At 38.0% G+C, this 26,392-nt stretch overlaps 1 pseudogene; it reads left to right on the top strand.

Moving 5' to 3' along the window:
* Nucleotides 1-14,237, top strand: part of LOC108176560 (ubiquitin-conjugating enzyme E2 variant 1 pseudogene) — a 180,676-nt pseudogene extending 166,439 nt beyond the window's left edge.
* The last annotated feature ends 12,155 nt before the right edge of the window (nt 14,238-26,392 follow it).

Raw genomic sequence — 26,392 nt, forward strand, 5'->3', positions numbered from 1 at the left:
ACAACGAAACCTGGTCATTTGCAACAAGATGGAGGAATTTGGAAAACATCATGCTGAGTGAATTAAGCCAGTCCCAAAGGGACAAATATCATATGTTCTCCCTGATTGGCGACAACTAACTGAGCACCAAAGGGGAAACTTGTTGAAATGAAATGGACACTATGAGAAACAGTGACTTGATCAGTTCTTGTCCTGACGGATGATGTACAATGTAATACTTTATCCATTTTAGTATTTTTTTTTGTTCTAGCACCATTGGTTGAACTCTGTAATTAACACACAATTATTCTTAGGTGTTTAAATTTTAACTGAAAAGTGATCCCTGTTAGGAATTTGGAAAACATTATGCTGAGTGAAATAAGCCAATCCCAAAGGGACAAATACCACTTGTTTTCCTTGATAGGTGACAACTAACTGAGCACCAAAAAGGAAACCTGTTAAAGTGAAATGAACACTATGAGAAACGGTGACTTGATCAGCCCTCGCCCTGACTGTTGATGAACAACTTAATATGTTATCCCTCTTCATATTTTTTTTTGTTTGTTCTACTTAATACTTTTGGTTGAATACTGTAATCAATACACAATTCTTCTTAAGTACTGAAACTTAACTGAAAATCGATTGCTGTTAAATATAAGAGTGGGAATAAGAGAGGGAAGAGATGTGCAATTCGGGACATGCTCAAGCTGACTTACCTCAAACGGTAGAGTTAGAAACATACCAGGGGATTCGAATTCAATCCCATCAAGGTGGCATGTACCAATGCCATCTCACTAGTCCCAGTGATCAATTTCTGTTCACAATTGATCATAATGATAGGACTAAGAGACAAAGGGATCACATAAACAAGAATAGTGTCTGCAAATACTAGCTGATAGAATCAAAAAGGGAGAGAATGATCCAACATGGGAAGTGAGATACCCAGCAGACTCATAGAATGGCAGATGTCCTAAACAGCACTCTGGCCTCAGAATCAGCCCTAAAGGCATGTGGATCCGGCTGAAAAGCCCATGAGAGTATTTCAGGCATGGAAAGCCAAGACACTCTGGCAAAAACAAACAAACAAACCTAAATGAAAGATCTCCGCTTGTGAGATCCCAGTGGAAAGAACAGGTCATCAAAGAAGGAGATACCTTTCTCTGAAGGGAGGAGAGAACTTCCACTTTGACCATGGCCATGTCTAAATATGATCAGAGTTGGTGAACTCAGGGGGCTTCCATAGCCTTGGCAGCTCATGACAAGAGCCTAGGGTGATTACTGATGCCATAAACAAGAGTGTCAATTTGTTAAGTCAACAACAGGAGTCACTGTGCACTTACTCCTCATGTAGGATCTTTGTCCTTAGTGTGCTGTACATTGAGATCTAATGCTATAACTAGTACTCAAACAGTATTTTTCACTTTCTGTTTCTGTGTGGGAGCAAACTGTTGAAATCTTTACTTAATGTATACTAAAGTGATCTTCTGTATATAAAGAGAATTGAAAATGAATCTTGATGTGAATGGAAGGGGAGAGGGAGTGGGAAAGGGGAGGGTTGCGCATGGGAGGGACATTATGGGGGGGAAGCCATTGTAATCCCTAAGCTGTACTTTGGAAATTTATATTCATTAAATAAAAGTTTAAAAAAATTATATATAAATACTGACACTGTTAATCTAAATAAAATATTTAATTATTAAAAAAAAATTATCATATGAAGACTTTGTTATCCATTTTTCCAGATGTATTCATGTCTGGTCATCAATTTAAGTTTAGGTCAAATGATGACTGAAGATTATTGGATAGACACAAAAGATCCAGCACAAAACCATAGCACAGGCAGTTAAAATATCAACAAATATTTTAATTTTATAGGAGAGCTTGAAATAGTGAGAACTCCCAGCTTTCAGACAAAATAGAAATTCTAAGTTTGAAAACTATTTTCTATAGATAATTTACTACCAATCATATAGTATGAAGTTTCTCACTGAGAAAGAGATAAATGGTATAAGGTGGGTATGATTCGGGGTTCCAATAGAAAGAAATCAAGGTCAATTAATGTCACAATACAAGAAAGAAGGCCGGCACTGCTGCTCACTATGCAAATCCTCTGCCTGCGGCGCAGGCACCCCAGGTTCTAGCCCTGGTTGTGGCGCCGGATTCTGTCCCAGTTGCTCCTCTTTCAGTCCAGCTCTCTGCTGTGGTCCAGAAGTGCAGTGGAGGATGGCCCAGGTCCTTGGGCCCTGCACCCTCATGGGAGACCAGGAGGAAGCACCTGGCTCCTGGCTTCAGATCGGCCCAGCTCGCCAGCTGTGGTAGCCATTTGGGGGGTGAACCAACGGAAGGAAGACCTTCTTCTCTGTCTCTCTCTCTCTCACTGTCTAACTCTACCTGTCAAGAAAAAAATACAAGAAAGAAAATAAAACATAATTTATACAGTATATTGGGAAATCAATCTATGGTTATAAATTAAGTTTTTTTTTTAGAAATAAACTGGCTTGCTAGTCCTATTAAAAATTTATGTGAGGTGATTTTTTTTGAATCTATTATTCTGCTAATGAAGTTCACTAACACTTGGAAACACATGGAATTCTGAAGACCAATACTAGTGACTGAAATCCAAACTTTGTTCATACAGCAATTCTTTTCACTGAAGAAGCATACAATTTGGCTTATTCCATGCAGCCACCGGTGTGTTAGGTAGAGGAGTTATATAAGCATTCATCACTGATAAATTGTAAAGATTCCTGTTTCATCCATAACAGTCTTTTGGGTAACAGTTGTCAAGTGAGCCTGTGTAGGCCCAACTTTGTTTTCATTGGATACTGTCAAATTCACGTAAATCTAAAGGATTTGTAGGCCACTTAATACAAGCTGATGTACAGGAGAGCTCAAAACCTCCCACAAAGAACATCCAAGCAAACCGATATTTGAAGTAAACTAAGACTATTTCCAACCACCTGATGATAGACTGAAGTCCCATAGATGTTGGCAGCAGATGAGTTATCAAAAGTTTTGATTGCACAGATAGAAGATATGGAGGATCTGTATGCCTGTTACTAGAGTAAAACTTGGGGAAAAGAAATGGTTCTCTGCTAAAAGCATGTCATATTGAGAATTCAAACAGGAAGAGTCTGCGGGAACCAAGCTTAAAGCAAACAAACAAAAAAAATTCTTACTCCTTACTATTCTAAATCACTGGCGTTCTGACACAGCACATCTTGGTGAAGAGAACCATTGTGAAAGGACACAAAGAAAAAATGAGGAGTAACACTTGCATTGTCTTTCAATTGTATCCGAATTATCAAATCCATAAGCAAATCTTAGCTTTTTTTTTTACCACCTGTAGATACCAAAATTATATACACTAGTAAAAGATTTATTTGTTCATTTATCTAAAAACCAAAGTGACAGAAAGGAGGACACACACAAGAGGAGGAGGGAGGGATATGGTGGGGGAGGAGAGGAAGAGGAGAGGGAGAGGGGGAGGGAGGGGGAAAGGGAGAGAGAACTAGAGACCGAGAGCAAGAGCAAGAGAGAGAAATCTTTGATTTGCTGGTTTACTCCCCAAATGCCTCAACAGCTGGGACTGAGGTAGGCTGAAGCCAGGAGTCAGGAACTCCAACTGGGTCTCCTACATGTATGGCATGAAACCAAATGTTTGGGTCAGGAAGCTGTACAAAAGTGCAGGAAGATATTGATCCTAGGCACTCCAATATGGGATGTGGGCATCCCAAGTAACAGCTTATCCCACTATATCATAATGCTCACTCTTATCCACGTTTTTAAATTTCCAATACTAAAGCCAGCATTATATTTTTAGAGTTTTACACACACACACACACACACACACACACACACGGGGTTGGGGGGGAGAGAGAGAGAGATTGATTGATCGTTCATCCGCTAATTCACTCCCTAGATGGATACAAAGGCCAAGGCTGGACCAGGCCGACACCAGGAACCAGGAGCTCCAACTAGGTCTCCCACTTGGGTATCAGGGACCCAAACACTTGCACCACATTTTGCTGCTTTCCTAGACCACTAGCAAGGAGCTTTGGATTGCAATTGGAGCAGCTGGGACACAAACTGGTACACATATAGGATGCCAGTGCTACAGGCAGGGACTTTACCTGCTACACCGTAATGCTGGCCCCATTGTTATAATTTTTTAACTAAGAGTACCCGAAGAGTTTCCTTAAAAATATCCAGCTTGTATTTCCTCACGCCTTTGTTGAATAGCCAGAGCAGTCTTTTTCAAATATAAATCAGTTACATTACTACCATAGCACCAACCAAGCACCACAATGAACTCAATGAATCCAAACCAAACCAAACCAACAAAGGTAGTCAAGTCAACAAAGGAGACAATCTAGACTCCCTCACAGTCCTCTGATTCTTCTAACTTCTTTCTGTTCCTCAAAGCGTACTTAGAATCTTCCTACCATAGAACTTCACGCTCGCCTTTTGAGAATGGAAAACTTTTCATCAGAGTTCTTTTTTTTAAAAACCTTTCCCTATTTTTCATTAATATAAAGAGAATAGATTTCATGCATTCCATAGGTACAGTTCCACAAAGACCTGTTTCCCAATCCTCTCTACTTCCTAACTTGGTCATAACAATGTTTGCTAGAAAGGAGTATAAGGAATATCATCATGAAAAATCATTTACTTATATAGGAAAGAATTATTAATAAAGCAAAGTGAACTTTCCCTTCCAAAGGGAAATTCCTAAAAACTCATTATTATTAAGAAAATCCTTAGTCTTTCTATAATCCTTTCCCCCATAGACCTGTTCTTCTATATGATCATCAGGAAAACAGATTTCTGCTATTTTGAAAATCCAAACTCCAATGAAATATAAATATCTCCAATGTGAATACTCATTTCCATATCTTATATTGTTCTTGAAAAGCAAATTATTAAATATAGAAAAAATCTAACATCTTTATCTTAATATTTGATGCCATATTTATGATTTCTCTCTTTAAAATAAGAAAACACCTAGAAAAATAATAATCTACTGTGCACTAAAACCTGATATTTTCATTTGATCTATTTGACTTTTAAAATTAAAAAAAAATAGATTTCCTTTATACTTTCAGAATTTCAGATACAAATCGTACATGATTAAAAGTTATACAGTAGGTTAACCACAGCCTGCAATGACAGGACCCCATATCCCCCATATCAAAGAACTGTTTTGAGTCTTGGCTGCTCTACTTACAAATCAGCTCCCTGCTAATGTGCCTGGGAAAGCAGAGGAATATGACCCAAGTACTTGGGCCACTGCCATGCACATGGGAGACCCAAATGGAGTTCTGGGCTCCTAGCTTCAACCTGGCTCAGCCCTGGCCACTGAGATCATTTGAGAAGGGAACAAGAGAACGGCAGATCTCTGTCTCCCTTTCTCTCTAGAAAGAAGTCAAAAAAGGAGATTTAATTTATACTTTCAGAATTTCATATACAATTAATTATAAAACATTAATATGTTTTAATATTTTCAAATGACATGAATTTAGAGAAAAGTTTTAATTCAGATCTTAGAAAACATTATATTTAATTTTGCCCTTGAACAACTAAAAATATATTACATTGCTGAGATATCAAAATTATTTTCTTCTATTTCCTTTCCAGTATCAATTCCCGTTTAAAGGATTCAGTCAATTCAGAAAGAAAATTATTTGACTTTATAAACTACACTTTGTCTCCAAAGCAGAAACCATTGGTCTGAATCTTCAAAGAACTATTTTCTTTTTGTATTCAAGCCAGTTAAAACACAGAAAGGGTGAAGGCCAGGATAGTAAAGTAGATCATGTTTCTAGGTGTCTACTGAGGAACTAAATATCTTAGGAATTAAATCAGTATTTTTTGAATTTTCATGTGAACCGGTGTGGACATATGTAGTGCATTTATTTCCTACTTTATATCTTTGGCATTTAAAAGTGAGCATGCTCTGTCAGTCTTCCATGATGATTATTAATAAGAGTGGCATTAATTATTGGATTTTTCAAGGCTCCTATAACCAAATATCAGGCTGCTTTTCAGATCTCCTAAGTCCTTCACCTTACCTCATCACAATTTTTGAAAATACCAAATCAGATGTTATGGACATTTAAATATTTGTAGTGATCAATTCTAAAGTTACCAGTTTTTAGGGGAAAAGATTATTGGACATGATTTCCTACTAAAATCTTACCCATATTTGTGGATATGGAAGTTAAAATTCTTTAAAATGACAGAATAGCATTGTTGTTTTGTCTGCAGCTTTCCTATATTCAAATAAACTGTGAAAAGAAAGGGAACTTCTAGTACAAAAATCCATTCACTTCCTCTGGATACAAATGCAAATGACTTGCCTCTTCAGACTGAGATGAGTACTTTCTGTCAAGTCACCAGCAGCAATAGACTTAACAATATTATTTGATTTCTGAGATTGTTTCAAAACTGCAGTGATAAATATACAATCGAAAGTAAAAAAAAAAAAAACAGTAGTAGACTTAATTTACCACAGTTACAGTGGAAATATTGATCCAAATTTACAAACTATTTATTAGTGGAGATAAAATCTATAGCATCACATAAAAAAGTATATATTACTCAGTTTCTTTGATAGTGATGGAATTTTTGAGGGAAGAAATCCTATCTCTCAATAAGAAATTCCTAAAAATTAAACAAAAGCTAATTTGTAGAAGTATGCCACAGCTTGACACCTCAAAGACCTGCTTAAACACGTAAAATCAAACATCTGTCTTCCTGAGTGGTGACCACCGAGGCCCTCCTAGTAGACAAGTCCATAACTTACCAAAGCAGTTTGAAAATTTAGAACTATATCATTAGCAAGCTTTACTACTGCCACTGATACACAGTTAAGTTTGAAAAACACGTTATATGTAGCTCCCTCTCCTTAGCAAAATACATATGGTATCCCTAACATATGGTCGCCTCTCCTGAACTTGAGGTTTGCAATAGAAGATATTAGAAGTGAGATTCTTTCTTTACTAAATGCTAGAACTATTCTGTTTTATTCTTCTCAAGGAGTCTATATTTACTTCACTAATAACTTTTATCTACCACCCCCAGTTTTATTTTCAAGTGAAACAACAGATAGGTTTCTTTATATTCTGGTGCATTACAAAAGGGAGTGATTAAACACTGACATTTTTAAAAGCAAACAATGCTACAAAGTACCCTTTTGATGCATGGAGGCAAATTTTTGCCAACATAACTACAAAAACTTCTTTGTTTCAGATGTACTGATTTTCTAAACCATCAAAGAATAGGAAATGTAAGATATGTACATATTTTATGAAATAATTAAACATCATTTGTGCTTAAGTCCAGTTTCTATCTTTGAATGTTAGAAGTTCATGGCTGGCATTTGGCTTAGCCATTACGATACTCATGGCCTATATCAGAGTGCCTGGGTTCAATACCCAAATGCATCTCCTAACTCTATCTTCTTGCTAATGCAGAACCTGGTGATGGCTCTAGTGATTGAGTTCATTCTTGTGGGACATGGATTGAATTCCCAGTTCCTAGCTTTGTACTGGCCCAGCCCCTTCTGTTGTGATCAATTGAGAATGAACCAACATATGAGGACATGTGTCTCTCTGTCTCTCTCTCTCTCTCTCTCTCACTCCCACTCTCTCTGCCTTTTGAATATTTTCTAAAAAGAAAGTTCATTGAAAAATGACATCAAAAGATAACACTTATTTTAAAAAATATAATTTCTATTACTAGACTTAGGAAGTGCTTTGGAATGTGTTGAAGAATTTATCAGAACAAGGGTTTCAGTTGAAATTTTATGCTATATATTGCTAAGGAGATCACTTATTCAATGCAAATGTTATTAATACAAAAGGCAGACTATATTCTGCCCTTGAAAATGCTGTTACTGCTGCTTTTGTTTGGTGGAATTCAGATTATTTTGGTTGAATGTGGGGCATAATCCAAATAAGCATCCAATATGAAAATATTGCTAAATGTATAAAATAAAAATATAATTTACTTTGTTGCAAAAATATGAAATATTTTTATTTGGTGAGTCAAAAAAAGCTCAGGGGAGAGTCTTATTGCAAAAAAAGTATGAATTTCAAAACATTTTTTGCACCGAAATAAATCTTTTCATTCTATTTTTTCCATGAACTTTTTAAAGTACACTTGGATTTTATGAGATTCATTTGATGAAACCAGCTACTGAAAACTGTCTTTCTTCTGGGATTTGCAGGTATCAAAGGAAGAAGAATATAAAATGAAAAACTTAAACTAAAAGTACAGTAAATTCAGGGGTTTAGGTCTATTTTATTCACTAATATATCCCAACCAAATAAAGCAATTCTTGAAAAACTGTAGAAACTTAGAAAAATTTTATGTAAAACCACATTCTGTAATTATAAATTTGTGCTAGCTTCAAACTTATTTAGTAGATATACATGATATTCAAATGATAATTGGTAGAAAGGTAAGTCATAGGGGCCAGAATCCCATATAGGCATGGGTTCAAGTCTAGGCAGTTCTACTTCTGATCCAGCTCTCTGTTAATATTCCTGGGAGAGCAGCAGCAGATGGCCCAAGAACCTGGGCCCCTACACCCATATAAGGGACGAAAGAAGCTCCTGGCTCCTGGCTTTGGCTTGGCCCAGCCCCCGTCATTGTGGCCATTTGGGGAGTAAACCAGCGGATGGAAGATCTCTCTCACACTCTCCTCTACCTCTCTCTGTGATTCAGCCTATCAAGTAAATAAAATCAATCTTTAAAAAAATACTTCTTTTGCCTGTGTCTATATCTTGCAGGGTTTCTCCAGTGTTCTCTAATAATTTGGTGGTGTCGGGTCGTAAGTTTAGATATTTAATACATTTTGAGTGGATTTTTGTTTAAGCTGTAAGTTAGGGGTCTTGCTTCATGATTCTGCACGTAGAAATCCAGGTTTCCCAGCACCATTTATTGAATAGACTGTCCTTGCTCCAGGAATTGGTTTTAGATCCTTGATCAAATATAAGTTGGCTGTAGATGTTTGGGTTGATTTCTGGTGTTTCAATTCTGTTCTGTACCAGTACCATGCTGTTTTGATTACAACTGCCCTGTAGTATGTCCTGAAATCTGGTATTGTGTTGCCTTTGGATTTGTTTTTGTTATACAAGATTGCTTTAGCTATTTGAGTCTCCTGTGCCTCCATATTTCAGCATCATTTTTTCCAGATCTGAGAAGAATGTCTTTGGTATTTTGATTGGTATCACACTGGATCTATAAATTGCTTTTAGGAGAATGGACATTTTGATGATATTGATTCTTCCAATCCTTGAGCATGGAAGATTTTTCCATTTCTTGGTATCCTCTTCTATTTCTTTCTTTAAGGTTTTGTAATTTTGGCGTCATTGGTTAAGTTTATTCCAAGGTATTTGATTGTTTTTGTAGCTATTGTGAATGGGATTGATCTTAGAAGTTCTTTCTCAGCCGTGGTATTGCCTGTGTATACAAAGGCTGTTGATTTTTGCGCATTGATTTTATATCATCTACTTTGCCAAACTCCTCTATGAGTTCCAATAGTCTCTTAGTAAAGTTCTTTGGATCCCCTAAATAAAGAATCATATCGTCTGCAAAGAGGGATAGTTTGAGTTCTTCCTTCCCCATTTGTATCCCTGTAATTTCTTTTTCTTGTCTAATACCTCTGGCTAAAACTTCCAGAACTATATTGAATAGCAATGGTGAGAGTGGGCATCCCTATCTGGTACCAGATCTCAGTGGAGATGCTTCCAACATTTCCCCATTCAATAGGATGCTGGCCATGGGTTTTTCATGAATTATTTGATTGTATTGAGGAATGTTCCTTCTATACCCAATTTGTTTAGAGTTTTCATCATGAAAGGGTATTGTATTTTATCAAAAACTTTCTCTGCATGTATTGAGATAATCATATAATTTTTCTTCTGCAATTTGTTAATATGGTATATAACATTGATTGATTCACAAACGTTGAACCATCCCTGCATACCAGAGTTAAATTCCACTTGGTCTGGGTGGATAATCTTTCTGATGTGTTGCAGCACTCTATTGGCCAGAATTTTATTGAGGATTTTTGTGTATATGTTCAGCAGGGAAATTGGTCTGTAATTCTCTTTTTTTTTTTATTTGATAGATAGAGTTATAGACAGTGAGAGAGAGGGAGAGAGAGACAGAAAGAGAAAGGTCTTCTGTCCCTTGGTTCACTCCCCAAATGGCCACCACAGCCGGCACTGCTCAGATCCAAAGCCAGGAGCCAGGTGCTTCCTCCTGATCTCCCATGTGGTTACTGGGCCCAAGCACTGTACTACTGCCTTCCTGGGCCACAGCAGAGAGCTGGACTGGAAGAGGAGCAACCAGGACAGAATCTGGCGCCCCAACCAGGACTAGAACCCTGGGTTCTGATGCCGCAGGCGGAGGATTAGCAAAGTGAGTCGCCACGCTGGCCTGTAATTCTCTTTCATTGCTGCACCTTTTTATGGTTTCAGAATTAAGGTGATGCTGGCTTCATAGAAAGAATTTGGGAGTATTCATTCTTTTTTGATTGTTCTGAAAAGTTTAAGAAGAACTGAAGTTAGTTCTTCCTTTAATGTCTGATAGAATTCAGCAGTGAATCCATCCGGTCCTGGGCTTTTCTTTGTTGGGAGGGCCTTTATTACTGATTCAATTTCTGTGTCATTTATTTGTCTGTTTAGGTTTTCTATGTCTACATGGTTCCATTTAGGTAGGTTGTATGTGTCCATGAATCTATCCATTTCTGATAGATTTCTCTGTTTGGTGGCATACAATTATTTTTAGTAATTTCTGATGATTCTTTTTATTTCTGTGGTATCTGTTGTTACATTCCCTTTTTCATCTCTGATTTTATTGATTTGGGTCTTTTCTTTTTTTACTTGCTTGCGCCAATGGTGTGTCAATTTTTATTATTTTTTCAAAAAACAAGCTTTTGGTTTTGATGATTTTTGTAATTTTTTTTGGATTCAATTCTGTTGATTTCCTCTCTAATTTTAATTATTTCTCTTCTACTAGTTTTGGGTCTGATTTGCTGCAGTTTTTCTAGATCCTTGAGATGCATTGATAGCTCATTTATTTGGTGCCTTTCCAATTTCTTAATATAGGCGCCTATTGCTATAATCTTTCCTCTTAACACTGCTTTTGCTGTATCCCATAACATTTGATATGTTGTGTTGTTATCCTTATTTACTTCCAGAAGACTTTTTGGAAAAGGCCCTGGAGGCACAAACAGTCAAAGCCAAAATTAACAATTGAAATTACATCAAATTGAGAAGTTTCTGTACTGCAAAAGAAACAGTCAGGAAAGTCAAGCCACTATGGAAGTCAGTTTTGAGATTGCTTAGAAACCTGAATATATCCCTACCATAAAAACCAGTCATTCCACTCCTTGGAATTTACCCAAAGGATATTAAATTGACAAACAAAAAAGCTGTCTGCACCTTAATGTTTATTGCAGCTCAATTCATAATAGCTAAGACCTGGAATCAACCTAAATGCCCATCAACAGCAGACTGCATAAAGAAATTATGGGATATGTACTCTATAGAATACTATAAAGCACTAAAAAAATGAAATCTGGTCATTTGCAACAAAATGGAGGAAGCTGGAAAACATCATGCTGAGGTTAAGAAAATACATATTTCAAATAGTTCCTATAGAAAAATAATAATTAATGAACAGATATTCATTAAGTACACAAAATATTATATTTAGGTTTTATTCATACTTGCATTCCATTCTTAAATGCCCTTTTCTCAGATCTCCCTTCTAACCTATATTTTCATTCATAATCTTATTTATTTTTGTTATGTTTTATTTTTATTTTCTCTGTATATAGTTTCACTCCAGTTATTTCCTGAATGTTTATTTTGGATATTTAAGTATGAAACTTATATTTCATAAGGAATATTTTAACAGTGTACCAAAGCTGTTTTTAATAATTTTCCCATGAGCATGGAAGATTTTTCCATTTCTTGGTATCCTCTTCTATTTTTGTAATTTTTTTAAGGTTTTGTAATTTTCATCATAGAGATCTTTAACGGCTTGGTTAAGTTTATTCCAAGGTATTTGATCGTTTTTGTAGCTATTGTGAATGGGATTGATCTTAGAAGTTCTTCCTCAGCCATGGCATTGTCTGTGTATACAAAGGCTGTTGATTTTTGTGCATTGATTTTATACCCTGCTACTTTGCCAAAATCTTCTATGAGTTCCAATAGTCTCTTAGTAGAGTTCTTTGGGTCCCCTAAATAAAGAATCATGTCATCTGCAAAGAGGGATAGTTTGAGTTCTTCCTTCCCAATTTGTATCCCTTTAATTTCTTTTTTCTTGCCTAATAGCTCTGGCTAGAACCTCCAGAACTATATTGAATAGCAGTGGTGAGAGTGAACATCCCTGTCTTGTACCAGATCTCAGTGGAAATGCTTCCAACTTTTCCCCATTCAATAGGATGTTGGCTGTGGGTTTTTCATGGATTGTTTTGATTGTATTGAGGAATGTTCCTTCCAAACCCAGTTTGCTTAGAGTATTCATCTTTCTCTGAAGGGAGGAGAGAACTTCCACTTTGACTACGAACTTGTCTAACTATGATCAGAGTCGGTGAATTCAAAAGGCTTCCATAGCCTTGGCAACTCATGACAAGAGCCTAGGGTGATTAATGATGCCATAAACAAGAGTGTCAATTTGTTAAGTCAACAACAGGAGTCACTGTGCACTTACTCCTCATGTAGGATCTCTGTCCTTAATGTGCTGTGCATTGAGATTTAATGCTAAAACGAGTACTCAAACAATATATTTCACTTTGTGTTTCTATGGGGGTGCAAACTGTTGAAATCTTTACTTAATGCATACTAAACTGATCTTCTGTAAAAAAAAAAAAAAAAGAAATTATCAATTATCAATTCCCAACTTGACTCTCACTGGGATTAAACATGACAATAGGTCTGATCTGATTTCATCATCATTTAAAAAAAAATCATCTATTATTTTTCACTTTATGTTTCTGTGTGGGAGCAAACTGTTGAAATCCTTACTTAATGTATACTAAGCTGATCGTCTGTATATTAAGATAATCGAAAATGAATCTTGATGTGAATGGAAAGGGAGAGGGAGTGGGAAAGGGGAGGGTTGTGGGTGGGAGGGACGTTATGGGGGGGAAGCCATTGTAATCCATAAGTCGTACTTTGGAAATTTATATTCATTAAATAAAAGTTAAAAAAATAATTTTCTTAGCATTTTTCCTATCCTTGTTTCAAGTAGATGTACAGGGGGCTGGGAAGACTATAGATAAGGGTTAAACCATGTAAGTCGAATTAGTGAAAATGAAGAAGTATATTTCATAAAGTTTTCAACTATAGAAAGATGTATTTGATAAAAATTACCATCATTGCTGTTGTCAATTTTTGCTTGATCATCCAATGAAAATACACCCTAATTTCCCACATAAATAAATCAACTTCATAAATTAATCTAATGGTATTCCAAAAAGAGAATAACTTTATATTAAAATAATTTATATGGGCCGGCGCCGCATCTCACTAGGCTAATCCTCCACCTGTGGCACTGGCACCCTGGGTTCTAGTCCCAGGCGGGGCACCGGATTCTGTCACGGTTGCTCCTCTTCCAGTCCAGCTCTCTGCTGTGGCCCAGGAAGGCAGTGGAGGATGGCCCAAGTGCTTGGGCCCTGCACCCGCATGGGAGACCAGGAGGAAGTACCTGTCTCCTGGCTTCGGATCGGTGCAGCACAACAGCCGTAGCAGCCATTATTAAAAAAAAAATCGTGTATATGGCTTTCAAGTTCCATTGACACACGTGACAGCCACCACCGGCCCAAGGTGAATAAAGTCCCTGTGATTTCTGAGTGTTGGAAGAACTCGAAGAAGGAGTAGAAGATGGCACAGTTTGCTGGAGTCTTGAAGATGATGTAGACATGACACTTACAAGATGGACAAGGATGATAATTAGAACTCTAAGAAAAATTTATGAAAAACAAATACACAGGCTTAAAATACAATGCAGATATAAACATCCAGAAACACCGGACCTGTACGATTTGTAACAAAAAAGAACATGAATGGAATTAATCGTTCTAATGGAAAGCTGGACCCAAAAGCTCTATCAAAGTGCTAGCAACACAGTAGGACTCTTGTAGTATTAAAGTTGTCCAGCACGCACTGCAGTGCTTAATGAAGTTGAGAGAAAACATGGCACTCCCTCAGCCACCCAAAAGGGATTACAACAATTAATCGAAAAGGAAAACCACAGGCTCTCCCCCCATCCTCCTTCACTTCTTTGAGCAGTTTTCATTTTCCACAGTAGCAATTTTTTTAGATGCATCTTATAGGTCTCAAAGTACTAGAAAGGACACTGTCATTCAAAGGCACTATAACTGTAAATGATGCTAATATTTTCCCCATTCGTAATATACAAGTTGTGCTATAACAAATCATCCTGTCAAGTGTAATCACTGTTCACACAGTTGAACTTCTGAGATCCAGAAACTAAATTTAAATTGATTCCCAACTGCTTTTTCTTTCCTCCTCAAGTCCCTTTGCGCACCATCACCACCTAACTCTTTCTGTGTCAATGCCTTGCTTTGGCCAGAAGCCATCAGGTACATTGGAAAGAGCCCCTTGTTTGCTTTGGGAACCAGTTGTTCACTCTCCACCAGCCCGGGAAGTGAAAACTGGGTCCTCAGTCTTGTCACCCTCTGCTCTCATCATTCACTGGTGCTCTCCTTCAGCTCAGATTTTGAGGAGGTGGAAAGAATTTCACTGGGTTTCCTCAGATCTCCAAGTTCTCAAAGTCCTTGATTGTTGTGGGGAGCAACCTGGACTGGACTGAGTTACTGGAATTAAGACTTATTCTATGCATCTGCTCTCCCACAATATGGCGCTGGGAGAGGAGAAAACAGCTTCTAAGCAGCTGCCTCCAGTTCAGCCAATAAACTGTAGGACTTGCTCCTGATTGGAGGAGAGCAGCGTACTCGGCGTGTGGGCAGCCGAGTTGGGATTGGCAGAGGAGGACTATAAAGGAGGAGAGAGACGGCATGCACCAGGAACATCTAAGGGGAACATCTAGCTGAAGGAACACCTGTGCAGCCCCCGGGAAGAGCCGGCCGGCGGTGTGCCGCTCCCCTGCGGAAGTGGGGAATGTGGCCAGGGGGAACTGCCCTTCCACGGAGGTGGAAGGGATAGTAGCCAACCCGGGAAGAACCAGCAGCAAACCCGGGGAGGGCCGAGCAGACGAAAGAACAGCGCAGGGTCCTGTGTCGTTCCTCCACGAAGAGGGGGAGCGACAGATTGTTAAGTCTGGGAAAAGGCCACATGGAGACACTTGTATGCATACTCGAGCCCTCTGAATTGTTCTCTTTTCCTGTAAATGCTTTCGATTTTAAACACTGAAGAAGCTTTAAACAGAGCTCTCACATGGTCATCTTGCAATCCATTGGGTCTAACTTGGTATCTGACAACAGGGACAAAAAGAACTTTAGATCCACACACTTTAATTTATTTGAAAATTGGAGCTACAGAGAAAGGAGAGATAAAAAAGAGAGAGGTGTTCCATCTGCTGGTTCACTCCCAGTTGGCTGCAATTCCCCAGGGCGGGGCCAGGCTGAAGCTGGGAAGCAGGAACTTCACCCCGGTTTCCCACGTGGGTGCAGGGGCCCAAGCACTGAGCCATCTGCTGCTGCTTTCCCCAGGCCACTAGCCGGGAGCTGGATCAGAAGTCTAGCATCTTTGATATGAAGCACTGCTCACATGGGATGCCAGCATCACAGGTGGCATCTCCACTGCCACTCCACAATGCCAGAACCCCACGCTCTTTTCTTTTTATGCTGCTGCCCCTCATGGTTGGCTGCAGGGATTGAAAAAGAATTCCCTGTGCAGGGCAGATGCTCAATATTGGCAGGCTTGGCTCCTGGCAAGCTGCTGCATTTTTCCACTGTCCCTTCAGGATCAATAATGCTAAGATAATAAAACAAAAGCAAGTCACTGTGTACTAAAATATTTTTTAATTTAGTATTCATGTAAAAAATCCACTTGATATAGCAACTATCAAGTCTGAGAAGCAAATGGCATTTCCATTCATCCTCTTCTGTAGAAAGCTTTACTTCCAAATAGTTAAGGTCCTGTCAGTAAAGTCTAACATAAAGGTATTTAGTAGGCAGATGTATTATTATCAGACCATTGCCTGATTTTAATAAAGAAGCATGTATAATAAAGTTTTAAAAAGTAATTTTATAAAGAGAGAAACATCAAGTACTATGAGTATGTCTTCAGTTTACGGAAGAGACCCATGAGACATAGCTGGTTAAGCTGCCATCTGTGATGGGGGAAACCCATATGGGCACTGGTTCATGGCCTGGCTCTTCCACTTCTGATCCAGCTCCATGCTAATGGCCTGGGAAAGCATCAGAAATGGCTAAAGTACTTGGGCCCCTGCACCCATGTGAGACGCCAGAATGAAGTCCTGGCTCCAGGTTTCGGTCTGGCCCAGCACTGGCTGCTGTCATCATCTGGCAAATGAACCACCAATGGAATCCGTCTCTCTTGGTCTTTGCATAAATCCTCGTGTATCCATCTCTCTCTGTAACTCCGACTTAAAAATAAATTACTTAACCTTTTAAAATTATAGAAAGTGTGTATTAAGAAAAAAACCTCATGGGCTTCAACTTTTTTGTAACAAAATATGTCAATTTGTGACATCATGTCTAAATAGGATATAGACACTAGGAAGGGTAATTCATCAGTATGAAAAGAACCCTAAACAGAGCATCATGAATTCTGTTAAAATTGAACCAGAATATATATATAATTACTTGTGAAGCTTGGGTGAAAGAATGGTGTTACTGATGATTAATGAAAAGTTTTTAGGGACATTGTTCCAAAGATATCACCAGTTTAGAGATAGATACTAATTTTAAGAAGGAACAGGATGATACTAAAGATGAAGCCTGCAGGAGCACACCATACAAAGCAATATGCAAGCAAAGACCAATCTTGTTCATGTCCTAATTGAAGAGGAGCAAGAATTAACAGACAAAACAATAGCCAGCACCATAGACATTTCAATTTGTTCAACTTACTCACCTATGATTAAAAAGGAAAAAAAATAAATAAAATTGATATATCATTGACCAAAAACAAACAAGCAAAACAAAAAAGAGGCAGTAGACCCAAATCAACAAAATCAGTGATGAAAATGGAACTGTAACAACAAATATGACAGAAATAAAAAAATAATCATCAAGAATTACTACAAAGTGCTATAAGCCAACAAATTGAGAAACCTAGAAGTAATGGATTGATTTCTGGACATATACAACCTACCTAAATTGAGTCATGAAGACATAGAAAACGTAAACAAACCAATAAATAAGACAGAAATTGAATCAGTAATAAAGACCCTCTCAACAAAGAAAAGGCCAGGAACAGACAGTTTCGCTGCTGAATTCTACCATGCATTTCAAGACAAATTAACGCCAATACTTCTCTCAAGCTATTCAAAACAATTGAAAAGGAGGGAATCCTCCCAAACTCCTTTTGTGAAGGCTGCATCATCGTAATACCTAAACCAAAAAATATACAACAGAGAAAGAACTAGAGACCAAAATTTCTAATGAACATACATGCAAACATCCTCAACAAAATCTTAGCTACTCTAATCCAACTAACACATCAGAATGATCATTCACCTAGACTAAGTGAGCTTTAGCCCTGGTATGCAGGGATGGTTCAACATTTGCAAATCAATGTGATACATCTGATTAACAAACTGAAGAATAAAATCCATATGATTATCTCAGAAGTTGCAGAGAAAGCAATTAATAAAACACCCTTTCATGATGAAAACCTTAAGCAAATCAGGTATAGAAGGAACATTCCTTAATGCAATCAAGACAATTTATGATAAACCATGGCCAGCATCTTATTGAATGAGGAAAAATTGGAAGCATTTCCCCTAGGACCTAGAACCAGACAAGGATGCCACCTCTCACCACTGCTATTCAATATAGTCCTAGAAGTTTTAGTCAGAGCTATTAGGCAAGAAAAAGAAATCAAAAGGATACAAATCAGAAAGAAGGAAGTCAAACTATCTCTATTTGTAGATGACATGATTCTATGTAGAGGTGATCTAAAAGACTCCATTGAGAGACTATTGGAACTCATAAAAGAGTTTGGTAAAACTCTTTTTTGGCAGGATATAAAATTAACATATAAAATCAATAGCCTTTTTATACAGAGATAATTGCATCACTGAGAAAGAACTTTAAAGGTCAATAGCATTCACAATAGCTACAAAAAAATTAAATATCTTGGAATAAATGTAACCAAGGTATCAAAGATATCTATGATGAGAACTATAAAACATTAAAGAAATACAAGTAGAAGCAAAAATAGAAAAGTCTTCCATGCTCATGGATTGGAAGAATCAATATCATCAAAATATCCTAAATACTGAAAGCATTTTGCAGATTCAATGCAATCCCAATCAAAATACCAAAGAAATGCTTCTCAGATATAGAAAAATTAATGTTGAAATTCATATGGAAACATAGGAGACCATGAACAGCTAAAGCAATCTTTTACAACAGACATAGCTGGAGGCATCGCAATACCAGGTTTCAAGGCATACTACAGGATAATTATAATCAAAATACCCTGGTACTGGCACAAAAACAGATGCACAGAGCAATGCAACAGAATAAAAACTCCAGAAATCAATTGACACATCTACAACAAACTTATCTTTGACAAAGGAGCTAAAATCATCCCTGGAGAAAGGAAAGTCTCTTCAACAAGTGGTGCTGGGAAAACTGAATCTCCTCATACAGAAGTATGGAGCAATACCCTTACTTTATACCTTACACAAAAACACACTCAAAATGGATTAAAGATCTAAATCCAGGACCTGATTTCAAGATATACTATAGGGCAATTAAAACCAAAACATCCTGGAACTGGTACAAAAACCAATGGATAGATCAATTGAGCAGAAAAGAAACTCCAGAAATCAATCCATATATCTACAACAAACTTATTTTTTCAAAGTTGTTAAAATCAGTCCCTGGAGCAAGGACATTCTCTTCAACAAATGGTGCTGAGAAAATTGGATTTCCATATTTAGAAGTAGGAAACTAGACCCCTATCTTATTTTACACACAAATGCTTTAATTGGTTCAAAAAAAGTAAATCTACAACCCAATAGGATCAAATTACCTGAGGAGAACTTTGGGAAAATTTGCAAGACATTATCATAAGCAAAGACTTCTTGGCAAAAACCCCAAAGGCATCAGCAATCAAAGTCAAAATAGACAAATGGGACTACATCAAATTGAAAAGCTTCTACACTGCAAAATAAACACTCAGCAAAGTGAAGCCACAATTGACAAAATGGGAGTAATTATTTGCAAACTAGGCAACTGATAAAGGATTAATATCCTTAATCTATAACGAGCTCAATAACTCAACAACAGCAAAACAAACAATCCAGTTAAGAAATGGGAAAAGGACTTGAACAGGTATTTTTCAAGAGAGGAAATTCAAATGGCCAGCACCACTAATCTCAGCAAAATGCAAATCAAAACCATAATGAGGTTTCACCTCACCCTAGTTTGAATGGCTCTCATACAGAAATCAACAAACAACAAATTCTGGCAAGGATGTGGGGAAACTGGTAACCTAATCCACTCTTTGTGGGAAGATAAACTAGTACAAACCACTGTGGAAGTCAGAATGGAGATACCTCAGAAATCTGAAAATAGAAATAGCATACCACAGCAATCCTGCTATTGCAAATTTACCCAAGCAAAATCAAGTCAGCATATGAAACAGTAATATGTACCTCCATGATCATTGCATCATTGCAGCTCAATTCATAATAGCTAAGACACTGAATCAACCCAGATGTCCATCAACTGATGACTGGATAAAGAAATTATGGTATATATACACTATGGAGAAAAAAATGAAATCCTGTCTTTTGCAGCAAAGTGGATGCAACTAAGTCAGCCCCAAGAAGACAGGTAATCATGATTTCCCTGATCTGGAGTAACTAATAGAGTACCTAAAATGTAATGTATTCGAGTGAAATGGACATTTTGAGATTCGATGATTGTTTACAGCCCTTGTCTCTTCTGTAGAGGAACAGTGTGTTTTTTTTTTTTTTTCATACTATTGTTGAACTCTTTATTTAGTGTAGGGTTAACCTTATGAATATAAAGTAAGGTAAAAGTTGATCTTAGTAAAAAATGAGAGTGGGAATTGTTGAGGGAGGAGAAAGAAGTGTTGGGGAGTGGGCTAGAGGAATGGTAGGATGGGAAGTATCACTATGTTCCTAAATTTGCATATATGAAATATGTGAAACTTGTATAACTTAAATAAAATAAAAAAATAGAACAAACTTTTTACTCAATGAATACCAAACTTGTTTCACCCAGTCAGCTGCAGACAATATCACAGATTTGAGGGGAAATTTTAAACAAGAAGGATTAAGATCCTGACACATTTTTCTGAAGAATTGTACCAGGAGACGATGAAATACAGCTTTATTAGTATGATCCTAAAGACAAAGCACCACACAAACAATGCCAACAGAAAATGGAAGATGTTCAGTACATGTAAAGGAGGACTGAAAGACCAAAGGTCATGACAACAGGTTTGTGCAATGTTCAAGGCATTTTGCTCATTTACTTTTAGGAGGGCCAAGGAATATTATCATCTGTTTCTTAGGAGAGTACTTTCAGGAAATTAGCCAAAGTTTCAGCAGAAAAATGGTAGGAAAGCATCATCTGATAAGCTAAGCCTTTTCTAACCAGGACATTCTTCTTGTGAATATTCAAATGAGAAGACATTAGGCAACCACCTTATGTTCTAATTGGCTTCCTTTGACTTCTTTTTGTTTGTTTATTTTTTTAAATATTTCTTCTATGTGAAATTCAGAGAGACAGTGAAAGAGGTCTTTCATCTACTGGTTCACTCAACAGCAGCAAAAATAGGCAGGGCTGAGCCACGGTGAAGCCAGCAGTGGGGAACTCCATCCAGGATTACCACAAGGGTGCAGGGGCCCAAGCACTGGGACCCATCTTCCACTGATTTTCCAGGCATATTAGCTGGGAACTGGATCAGAAATGGAGGAGCCAGGATGGAAACTGGTACTCATATTGGAGGCCAGCACAAGTGGTGGGTTAACCTATTGCACTGCAAAGCTAGATCCTTCTTTTTGTTTCAAAATATTTTTAAATGATTTTATTTAATTATTTGAGAGGTAGAATTACAGACAGAGAGAGGGAGAGACAGAGAAAAAGGCCTTCCATTCACTGGTTCACTCCCCAAATGGCTGCAATGGCTGGAGCTGAGCTGAACCAAAGCCAGGAGCTTCTTCTGGGTCTTCTATGTGGGTGCAGGGGCCCAGGCACTTGGACCATCTTCTCCTGCTTTCCTAGGCCATAGCCAAGAGCTGGATGGGAAAAGGAGCAGGCAGTACACAAACCAGTGCCCACATGGGATGCGGGCACTGCAGGTGGAGGCTTAGCCCACTATGCCACAGTGTGGGACCCCATTTCTTATATTTAAACTGCCATCAAAAGGAAGCTATTTTTCTTCAGTTAGTGATAAGAACAAGTCTGTGTCAGCATGGTTAAATTCCCAGGTCTCTCCGCTCTATTGGGGTTGACTAATTGTTTGATATCATTGCTTGCAAAGGAGTCTACTACTTTATTAGCTCATGTTAAGAAACAAAGCTTAGAGGTCAGCACTGTGGCAAGGTAGGTAAAGCTGACTCCTGTGGTGCCGGCATCCCATATGGCTGCCTATTCTAGTCCTAGCTGCTCCACTTCCTGTCCAGCTCTCTGCTATGGCCTGGGAAAGCAGTAGAAGATGGCCCAAGTCCTTGGGCCCCCTATACCTATGTGGGAGACCCTCTGGCTCCTGGCTTGGACTAGTACAGCTCTGGCCATTGTGGCAATCTGGAGAGAGAACAGCGAATGGAGGACCTCTCTCTCTCTCTCTGCCCCTGCCCCTCTGTAACTCTGTCTTTCAAATACATAAATAAATCTTTTTTTAAAAAAAAGAAATAAAGCTTACATTTTGTATTTTTAAATTCTATTTTCTATGAACTATTTGAAGTCTTCATGTACTTCCTAGTGTCCACCATGGTATAACCTTGTGACATTTCTGGAAATTTAATGGACTTGGAAAGGAATTATTTCAGTCTTCAAAAGAAAGTGCATTTTTCCTCCTTGAGAACCTAATCTTCTGATCACTTGAAATGACATGTAACTTCAAATGCTACCCAAATCTGTATGCTCCATAGTTAAAAATATTTCCTATGCTAGGAACTGTAGCTAGTTCCCATGAGACAACATATTCAGGAGACCCGGAGTATCTCTTTCCATTAACATCCTAGTCAGGGAATTAGTGTAAATATAGTATGTCTGCATTTCAGAAAGGCTTTTAACATTCACTTATCCTTATGAGTAAAATAAATAAATATAGACTGGGTAACAACAGAGTTCACTATGTCTGCGGTATATAGAATGAAAGGGCCCTAAGATAATTGATTATTGATTATGTTAGCAATAAATTAATAATTATTATTATATCACATTTTAAGTATTTCCTACATGCCATATAGTGTTTTTTAAAGATTTTTAAAGTTATTTAAATATATATTTATAGAGAGGCATGAGAGAGAGAGAGATGTCTCTAGTCCACTGGTTCATTCTCCAAATGGCTGTATCAGCTGAGGCTGTGCCAGGCTGAAGCCAGGAGCTAGAAGCTTCATCCAGTTCTCTTATATGTGTATCAGGGGCCCAAATACTTGGGATATCTGCTGCTTTCCCAAGTACATTACAAGACAGTTGGATCAGAAGTGGAGCACCAGAGACAGCTGGGATGCCCGCATTGCAGACATGCAACAACTTAACCCATTACACCACAATGCCAGCCTCCATATAGTATTTTCAATATGTATATCACCTGACATAATGGCAACATGAGTGAAAAAGAGACTTCAGTTCACAGAAGTCAAATATGTGATAGGCTAGCCAGAAGAAAATGTAATACAGAATGAAGCTATGGCAGCAATTCAAATTCTGCACATCCTACTTTCAAAAGCTCTTGGGTGACTAGGGTGATGTGGGAATTCAATTCCAGGCCATGTGAAAAGCAGGAAATGGATGGTAGGACAGGGCATATGCTGAATCCCCTAGCAAATGTCCTTTGTTTTAAAAATCATTTAACGGGACAAACTCCTCTCTCCCTAGGGCCCATCCTACTGATGAACATTACAGACAAGTTATTTCCTTTGAGACAAGAAGCATATGGAGTGAAAACTTAATTAAAGCACCGACAGAGCAGTAACCAGCTAAGAAAAGGCAAACAAAGAGGCAGACAGCAGGAGATGGTGATGCAGAGGCATTGAGACAGAGGAAGAAAGATGCCAGAGGAGACAGTAAGAGAACTGCTGACAAGGGAGGAAATCCTGGTCTCCTACCCATCTTCCCAGTGACAATATTTTCAGTTCTTGCATAGCAAAACTATCTTAGAAAATATATTCGGGGCTGGTGCTGTAGCGTAGCAGGTAAAAGTCGCCACTTGTAGTGCTGGCATTCCATATGGGTGCTGGTTAGAATCCCAACTGCTCTATTTCCAATCCAGCTCTCTGCTAAGGTCTGGGAAAGCACTAGAAGATGGCCCCTGCATCCAAGTGGAAGACCTGGAGGAAGCTCCAGGCTCCTGGCTTCAATCAGTGCAGCTCCAGCCATTGTGGCCAATTGGGGCATGAACTAGCAGATGGAAGACCAAGCCCTCTCATCCTTATGTTCTTATGTGTCTACAAATTATATTGAATCTGTTTAAAATTATTTACAACTAAAATAAAAGTGAAATAAAAATCAAATTATAAAAAATAAATGCACACAGTAAATAATGAGAAGAGTAGTGGATTTGAGATTCATTTATGTAGGTAGGAGCAAAAAACCAACGTGGTAGACGTGAAAGGGTGACCTACAGTATTAATCAAAGCATTAGCTATCATCAGCTTGAATAACCAGAGAGGTGGTGATGCCATGTACTGAGATAGAGAAAGATCAAGAATTGGAGAAGATTGCTATATGGCCAAACTTCATCTATAAGATATGGACATCGAAGTGACACTGAGAGATCAGCAACTTTATGAAGGAATCTGGAACTCAAGGGCATTCTTGGATTGGAGAATCATATTTGGAAGTCATTCATTTGTACGTGGCATTTGTGTTTTCAATAGAGAATGCGGTACAAGACAGAATTCATAGCCACTCTAAAGCATAGAAGTCATCAGCAAATGAAAACTAAGGAAGGAAACTTGATTAGTGAGGATTCCCAGAAGCCAAGAGAGGACCATTCCTCAAGAAAATAATCCTCAAATATGTCATATGCTTCTGAGAAGCCTGGTAAGAATTTGAAAGAAGTAAAGAATTCACCATTTGGGGCCGGTGCTGTCCCATAGTGGGTTAAATCTTCACCTGCAGTGCCAGCATATGGGTGTCGGTTCTCGGCCTGGCTGCTCCTTTTCCGATCCAGCTCTCTGGCATGGTTGGGAAAGCAGTAGAAGATGGCCCAAGTGCTTGGGCCCCTGCACCCACGTGGGAGACCTGGAAGAAGCTCCTGGCTCCTGGCTTTGGAAAGGCACAACTTTAGCTGTTGCAGCCAATTGAGGAGTGAACCAGTGGATGGAAGACCTTGCTTTCTGTCTCTCCTTGTCTCTGTAACTCTGTCTCTCAAAGGAATACATAAATCTTATAAAAAGAATTCACCATTCATTTGGAATGATATGCATGTCATTGGTGACTTGAGAGGAGCATTTTTTCAGTGGTAGGAACTAAATAAAGTCTGACTGAAGTAGATTTTGAGGAAAGATTATGAGGGGAGAAAGAATATCTATCACAGATACTTCTTGTAGAAAGTTTAATGACAAAGCAGAGAATTTGATCACAGCAGTGTATGTAGATTGTTGATTTGATTTTTTTTCTGTAAAATCAATGAAGCAAGGACATGCTGTGCCCTTATGGACTGATGGGAACAATCCTGTATAATTATATTCCTGTGCATAAACTGTTGAGAGGAAATGGCTTAAATTCTAAATGAAGTTAATTATTATTTTGTGACCACACAGGAAATATTTAGATATTACATGTTCATTGGTTCTACTTCATTGAAACAAATTATGAATGAATAATTGCCAAAAAACTGTATATGGATGGTCATTTATAATATCAATTATTGTTTATAGCCATTATCTGTGTTACCACTAAACTAGGGTTTTTTTGTTTGTTTGTTTTGTTTTTTTTTTTTTTGCTTTTTACTTGTTGAACTTCTTATTCAGTGAAGTCTTGAGCCTTTTTATTGCAATGCATATTTAAAATATATTATCTCAAAAACTAAAAAAAAAAAAAAGATGGAAGGAGGTAGGAAGGTAGGAGGGAGAAAGGAAGGGAGGAAGGCAGCATCTTTATGTTCTTATGTGTCTACAAATTATATTGAATCTGTTTAAAATTATTTACAACTAAAATAAAAGTGAAATGAAAACATCAAATTATAAAAAATAAATGCACACAGTAAATAATGGCCAACAGTAAAAGTTCAGAGAAAGGAATGAAGGTAAGGGGAAAGTACACATAGGTCAAGGGCAACATTTGGCCTTTGGCAAAAACAGGAAAACTTTGTTTAGAACAAGAAGAAAGACACAGGAGGGAAAAGGATGACAGAATTGTGGAAATTCTCACTATCCAAAACCGGACAGTCTCTTGCTGTTTGTTCTTCTGGGGGTTTGTTCCTCACAACTGTCATCTTTCCATCATTGCATAACCTGGGAAGCAGAGTTCTGTAAAGGCCTAAGAGAAAGAAAGGAGTTCAGGTCAAATCACTCCTAAGTCAACCACTGGAGTGCTCTAAAGAACTGCCGCACATTTGGCCCTAACTATTTACCAAAGGATTACAAACGAACCTGAGACACAAATATCACCCTCAGTGTGCAACATGGGGAGTAAACTGGCTCATGTAAAAATGCTCCACTTTGAGAGTTTGAATATGGGGGAAAAGCTGATAAAAAGAGAGTCTTTTCCTATATTTTCTATGCCAATTGTTGCAACAATTCTGTGAATTTATATGGCATTTTTTTATCCTTCACTTTACAAATAACAAAATTAAAGCCAATAATTTTTTTCTCCTCATTTTACTGAGAAGCAAGGACCAGAATTCTGGTCTTCTAAGATTTGATGAACAACCCTTTTTTTTTTTTTTTTTTTTTTGGCAGGCAGAGTTAGAGTTAGACAGTGAGAGAGAGAGAGAGAGGTGGGGGGGGGGAGGAGAGAGAGAGAGAAAGGTCTTCCTTCTGTTGGTTCACCCCCCAAAATGGC

This window comes from Oryctolagus cuniculus, chromosome 6, assembly GCF_051225735.1.
Source record: "Oryctolagus cuniculus isolate XC-2025 breed Fujian yellow rabbit chromosome 6, ASM5122573v1, whole genome shotgun sequence".
Classification (NCBI taxonomy): domain Eukaryota; kingdom Metazoa; phylum Chordata; class Mammalia; order Lagomorpha; family Leporidae; genus Oryctolagus; species Oryctolagus cuniculus.